This window comes from Schistocerca nitens, chromosome 1, assembly GCF_023898315.1.
Source record: "Schistocerca nitens isolate TAMUIC-IGC-003100 chromosome 1, iqSchNite1.1, whole genome shotgun sequence".
Classification (NCBI taxonomy): domain Eukaryota; kingdom Metazoa; phylum Arthropoda; class Insecta; order Orthoptera; family Acrididae; genus Schistocerca; species Schistocerca nitens.
The window spans coordinates 831,095,301-831,102,573 of NC_064614.1; the positions used below are offsets into that span (position 1 = coordinate 831,095,301).

Consider the following 7,273-nt stretch of genomic DNA (forward strand, 5'->3'; position numbering starts at 1 on the left):
ATTAAAGGGACCTAATCTCAACGGCCGACGTCTGCAAAATAAAATGTGCACTCATCTCACTCGACTTTGACAAAGCCTTCGACAGAGTTAATCATAGTTTTCTCCTTCGCACCATGGGCGCAATGGGCTTCCCACCTCGATTCATTGCGGTAGTAAAAAATACATTAACAAACAACTCAGCCAGATTTGTCATCAATGGACACATTAGCCGCCCGATTGACGTCACCAGCTCCATTAGGCAAGGGTGTCCAATGTCAATGGCACTCTTCGCCATCGCCATCGAGCCCCTGCTTTCTTCCCTTATGAAACATCTACAAGGACTACAAATACATGGAGAAAACATCGTGTGCAAGGCGTACGCTGGTGATGTTGGCTTCCTAGTCGTGAATGGCGCTGAAGTACAGAGCGCACTGCGAACAGTAACAAAATATGAACAGGCATCTGGTGCAAAACTTAATAGAACAAAGTCGGGGATTTTCAACATCGGCCGTGGAATTGGGACGCAAACGCAGGATCTGTTACGCGAGCTTGTAACCATGAAATGTCTCGGCATAGATTTTAAAAGAAATATCAAGCACACTATTGCTGCGAATTATCGAAAATTACTTAACAGCATACGCGCCTCTGTACAAGCACATAGTATTAGGAAACTCGATGAACTTCAAAAAGTAACAGTGGCAAATGTATACATTACATCCAAAGTTAATTATGTAGCACAAGTTCTGCCACCACCTGCGACTTTGTTGAAAAGCATCGCATCTGCACTAGGACACTTTGTGAGCCGCAGACGTATTTTCAAAGTCAAATATGACATTCTGATGCTCCCTACGAAATGTGGTGGGTTAAATCTTACCGATGTCAGCAGAAAAGCGCAAGCCTTATACCTTGCTACCACATACACACAATGGAAAGAGCCAAGTGGTACCCTTGCTGCACATTTGTTAAACGAAATAGCTCCTGCTGGCGTCAGTGCACCTATAAATGTCCAACACATACCCAACGGGCTATACCACTTGAAATACTTTTTCGTAGAATACAGCTACATACAGGCAAGGATTCCTGAAAAAGACATCATGAAAGTAAAAGAACTTTATAATAACTTGATGAAAGACAAACCCAGAAAAGACGTAGAACAAAAGTATCCTTGTTATAACTGGGAAACAATATGGGAAAATATTCATTGCCGGAACCTGCCAACGTATGTCAAATCGACCTGGTACTTTGCTGTAAACAGAAAAATTACGACGAACTCTAAACTTCACTATATTCGATTGGCCGAGTCACCGCTGTGTACATTATGTAAAATACCAGATACCGAAGAGCATAGATTGCTGTGTGACAGGGTAAAAGAAATATGGCTCTACATAAGACAAAAGATATCGAGCGTCAGCAGAACTACGCCCAATGCCGTTACGACTGCTGAATTTTTAAACCATGACGGTATACCTTACCCCAAAACAAAACGAAATGCAAATTAACTGGTTGAAAGGCCAAACGATGCATTACGTTCTAACAAAAGAATCAAGCAATAGGGAGGACTTCTGGGTATACCTTACAACTGAGCACCACAAGTTGATGTGTACTAAAAAATACAAAGAAAATTACGCAGATTTTTTAACTAAAACAATCCTGTAACCAATAGAAATGCGTAATTTACATTACACATCCAAGCATTTCGTATATTAGACGAATGATTTTTGGTTAAAGTTTGTACTTCACGTAGAAGGAGGAGGATTTACAACAGAAAGTAATCAGAGAAGATCATCAGTATAGACCAGTTAAGCCTCTGTGTATCTATTACTTTGTTTTCGGGGAAGCTCAGAGATGAAACTGGTATACACCCTTTCTTTAGTTTCTGTCTTTCTTTCCTTTTCTTTTCACAAGAAGACACATTTATGTTAATTAAGTGTAAACTCAAGCAGAAGAAGCCTATTTTACTTCATTACCTTCCGAAAAAGGAAATTTTACTTATCAGCAATAATGAGTTTGCTTCTTTCCGTTTTTCCACGCACGGAGAACGAAATTTACAGATGCAGTTACATTTCCATAACAATTATGTGACTGCCTTCTCAATGGAATTTACGTTTACTTTTATTCAAGCCATGTTGCACACAAAGGCAACAGAAGGGGCACACTTCGTTCGTCGTTCAGAAGAAGCGCGTTGCCACATCATCAAGTTACATTCACTCTTAAAAGTGGAGAAGCCGGGCCGAGAAGGCAACACTTGGCGAGTGTAAAAGACGGGTTGAAGGGGAGGAAGGAGGACTGCCAGACATTGCCACGGAGGTGAATGCAGCTAACCACTGTAGTTAGTGTCCTGACAGCGCAGGCACGTTCGTTTGTTTGTATACATGTGATGGAGACCGTGTCTGACACTGCTGTGGCGTGACACAGTGGGCTGGGCTTTGCTGTGTACCGCCACTTGCATTCCCGCCAGCTGCTTTAGCGGGCGCCCCCGTGGCCGTGATCGTCTAGTGGTTAGGACATTGCGTTGTGGCCGCAATAACCCAGGTTCGAATCCTGGTCACGGCAATTTTGAAAGTTTTGCCTTACTGCCGTTGCAATAGCGATAGTGCACGAGTACTCGAAATGACAGTGCTCTCTTGATTTTGTCACTCGTGTTCCGCAGGCCGCAGTTTGCACTACCACTTCCTCACCAACACGTAATGTCGCCTCCCAGAGCGCAGACGTCCGCTGCTCTCTGTAGTCGAAAAGGGCAGTTGTTTGAAGTGCGATGGATGAGCAGCCAGCCCCAGCAGAACAGGAAGCTGTGGCGTGCACTGTTTCTACAAATGCTAGGAACACTGGCGCCCAATGCAGCGCACGTAGCGTGGCCGACCGCTCTATGGCGCTGGTTTAAGGCACCAGTCTCTTCGTAGGCGTGGCTTCGAATCCCAGCGCTGCCAGGGATTTTGCTGTAATCGTGTTAACCTGCCGCTTTTTCTTCACGTGTAACCTCCTTGAGCTCACATATGTTTGTTACATGGAGCATTCTAGCTCCGCCTGACAGGTACAGCTATGATACTTTAGTGGTTCCGGAAAGCCCAGGTTCGAAACCTGGTCACAGCACGAAAACGTCTCTCGATGCTGTCTCCTTAACTACGACAGCTACAGACAAGTGGCGTCGCTACCATACGGCGGGCACGGCATTTTCTTGTTGTGGATGGCCTAAAGAGACGCTTCCAGTGGGAGAGCAGTGGAAATACATGGCACAGCGATTGCCAAGACACTTACATTTCGGAGTGATCTTTGTACTACAAATGAAACGTTTTGCCGCTCGTGCTCCAACGGTAACGTGGCCGAGCGGTCTAAGGCGCTGGTTTTAGGCACCAGTCGCTTCGGAGCCGTGGGCCCGAACACATCGCGCGCTCGCTCCGGCGTGCCGGGCGGTGTTTACGTGCGGATCGCGGCCGGCGGCGTGTGCTTCGCGGCGCTGTTTCTTCTGTGATTTGCTCATTCTGTGAGTACCATGGATCTCGATAATTCAGAGAATCGTCAGAATAATATTCAGTTTGATAGAACCGTGCGTAGGCCTACGGCCTTCGAAATTCACGAATGGGTTAAAAACGACCTTGAATTGCCGAAAAGTGTAGTCCTCGGCGTTCAACTTGACGCGTTCCTCAATTCGTTATTTCTGAAAATGTCTTCTTCCGATATGTGTGAAACTTTAGTTAATGTGAATGGTGGTGTACGTAAAATTAAGCACCTTGACGGTACTATTAGTGATGTTGTGCTGTCGAATGCGGGTTATGGTATACGTACTTTTCGCGTGTTTAACTTGCCATTCGAGGTGCGAAATGAAACTATTTCTCGTAGTTTACTTCCGTACGGTACAGTGCTTTCGGTCGTAAAAAGAGAAATGGTCGTCAGCTTATTATTATGATGTTGAGAATGGTGTTCGCAGTGTCCGCATGATTGTCCGACAGCATATACCGTCCTTTGTATTTGTTGCTGGCCATCGGGCCTTTATAACTTACAGCGGCCAACCGGCGACCTGTTCTTTTTGTAACGGTACCGGATATTTTCGCCAGGACTGTCCGAAACGTAGTCGCCCTGTGCAATTACCACGGACAGACGGTCAGGACGAGGTGACGTGGGCGGCCGTCGCGCTTGGCGCCTCCCCCGCACGTGCGAGTCGTGTGTCTGTTCCTGAGATTGCGGCCGACGTTTTTGCTATGGACGTTACACCTCCCGTTCTTGTTGCTGATAGCTCCCCGGCGTTGCCTGTGATTTCTTTGCCTGTGAATGTAGCGGCCCCCGTGCCAGATCCGCCAGCTGTTGATAAACTTGAGCTACCGTTTGTGTCTGACCCCGTACCGGCAGCTGTAACGCTGTCCGTATCGGAACCCGTTCCCGAGGCTGCTCCCTATGTTGTGAATGAGATTGTGTCCGATGCTGCCACCGTTGTTGTCGACCGTGAGGAGCGTCTTGACGCCCCCGCGGAACCCAAACCGCGTCGGGAACGGCCGACTGAGAGGGCTGAAAACGTTACCCGCATTCGCAGCGCTAGTATTTCGGGTGTTTCTTCTCGTAAGGCGCGAACGCCGTCCCCGGTGGTGACTTGCGTCCCACCCTACAAGTCCACCTCTAAACAGAAAAAATTGCAACGGGCCTCGCAGCGCGCGGTTGTTGACTCGCGGCAGGCGTCGGCTTCCGATCGCCGTCGGCAGCAGCCTGCCGCTTGCAGTCAACCTGAGGCGTCCGTGAGTTCCGCGGAATCCAAGCGGGACGAGAAAGTTCGTCAGCTCAAGGTTTTACTTACTCAAACGGAACCTGTCGTGGCAAGCGGTATGGCGATGGACGTTGTTTCGAGCGTGTCGCCTGCACACTTGGCAGGCAAACGCAAATCGGACGACTCACATTGCCGTCGCATCCGGCCGCACTCGCAGGATTCTGTATCATACTGCCGCCGGCGCTGGACCTGCCACGGCGGCTCCTTCCGGTGCCGCTGTTAGTATGGGCGCGGAGGTGGTTCAGCCCTCCGTGTTTTCTAGTGAAAAGTGTGACTGGGCGGCGGAAGTGGACGTGCAAGACGGGACTGGCGCCGGTACGTAACGTGACTTTGCTCATTGCTTGGCAGCGTGCATGCCTTCGTCGTTGCCTCAGTCAAACATTGTTTTTTGTGACGTTTCCTCGACTGTGTTGTGTGACACCGGTCTGTTGCGCGTTTTAACCTTTATTGTCGCTCGCGAGTGTAGTTTTGGCAGCGCCACTGCACCCATCGTTGTGTACTTTTATTTGTTGCGTATTTTAAATGTGTCTGGTATTTTTAAATGTGTCAGGTGTCCGCCGCTCGTTCGGAGGCACAATTTAGTCGTTCTTGCCGCTCCCTTGGATCATTACGGATGCACGGGTGCTTTTCCCGATGTGCACATTTATTTTTAAAAAGTTGTGTAATTTCGTTGTGTCTGGGGTCTGCCACGCGTTGCTTGTGTGTTTACCCCGTTACTTTCAACACCATGCGCTGTCTTAACGGTGCATGTGGCGCTTTTGTTGTGCGCATATTTTTTTTCTCGCGTCTGATGTGTGACATCCGTTACAGACATATTTTACTGTGCTTGCCACTTACTTTCGTCGTTTTGGCGGCACATGTGCATGCAAATTTGTGCGGATTTATTTATTAGCCTTTGAATGTGTCTGGTGTGTGTTGTACGCTGGCGGAACTTTTTAGTCGTTTGTGTCGACAAAGTGTATGCTCCTTGTGACGCCGATGCTTCCGCAGTTGTGCCCGCTTCTTTTATTCTTAATTATTATTATTATTTATTGTCTTTGACTGTGTCTGGTGTGTGCCCCCGTCGGAGGCAATGTCTCATCGCTCATGCCGACGAACTGCATGGAATAGTATAGGCGGCGCACATGTACTTTTACTCTGTCCGTATCTTTTACTATTTTACCTATGTCTCCTGTCTCCACCTGTTGGGGATGACTTTTACCGTTGTTGTCGATTGCATGCGTCGTTTGGTAGCCACTTTGTGCCTGTGATTTACTTTTGTGTACGGCGTCGGCGGTTTGTTTTTTACCGATCCTGTCGCTCGACTGCGTCGTCGTCTCTGTGCCGGGGCACCTCTTCTTGTATGTGCTTATTGTATGTGCTTAATTGTTGCTGTTTTAGCTGTGCCTGGTGTTCGGTAGACTGCGGTGGATCGTTTTCGCCGTTCATGTTCACATGTTGCTTTGCATTGGCGGCGCGTTGTGACCGTTATTGTGGGCCCTTCTTTCGTGTGTATTCTGTGTATGCTACCTGCCACCTGTCGGTATGCCATTTTCGCCGATCTTGTCCACAATACGCGTTATCTTCGCGTCGCTACTGCTTCGCTTCTTGTGAACAATGCATCTGTTGTTCCTTGCGTTGTGTATGGTTCCTGACACGCGTCGGTGGCATATTCTTACGGTAAATGTTAACAAAATGCGTAGTCCACATAAGGTTTTTGCCTTAAAAACTCATTTATGTGAAACCCGTTGCCATGTCGCCTTTTTGCAAGAAGTGACACGTGAGGCTCTGATGCTTCTAACCGATCTGAGTGACTACGTTATTGTGGATAATGTGGTGTCTGACGATGTCACCGGCACTGCTATATTTGTCTGCCCCGGCCTCAGTGTCACGAATATTGAGTGTCTACCTACTGGCCGCGCTATTGCGTGCACTATTGAAGGCGTCGTGTTTGTTAATGTTTACGCTCCTTCCGGCAGCGACTACGCAGCGCGGCGGCTCTTTTATGGTCAGGAGCTGTGTGAGGTTTTGCACCGGAATTCCGCTCATTTGATCTTAGGCGGTGATTTTAATGCGGTCACCGATGATCGCGACCAGGAGCCGCGCCCCAACAAGTGTCAGGAACTCCGCACGCTCCTCACAAGTTTTAATCTCCAGGACACGTGGCGAATGCTCCACCCGGTTGAAACCCAATATACTTACTTTTATCCCACGGGACACAGCCGACTCGATCGGATTTATGTGTCATCGTCACTAGCAGCCCCGGTGACTCGATCTGAGGTCAGGCCAGTTATTTTTTCAGATCACTGCAGTTATATTTGTGACCTTTCTCTTTCACTTTCTAGGCCTTACTATCGCAAAAATCTATGGAAGTTTAACTGCAGCCTGCTCGCCGACTCCCATTTTAAGCAGTCCTTTACTGATACGTGGCGCAAACTTTTGCAGACTAAACCCGGTGATAGTAGCGTCCTCGAGTGGTGGGTTGGCGCTGCCAAACCAGCAGTCCGGACCTTTTTAATTAATTTTAGCCGCGACGCAGCGCACTGGCGTCGCTCGACGTCA

At 48.2% G+C, this 7,273-nt stretch overlaps 1 non-coding gene across 1 annotated transcript; it reads left to right on the forward strand.

Annotated features, from left to right (window-relative positions):
• The first annotated feature begins 2,460 nt into the window (after positions 1-2,460).
• Positions 2,461-2,532, forward strand: Trnah-gug (transfer RNA histidin (anticodon GUG)). The gene has a single exon. It is a non-coding gene; the product is annotated as a tRNA-His (tRNA).
• The last annotated feature ends 4,741 nt before the right edge of the window (positions 2,533-7,273 follow it).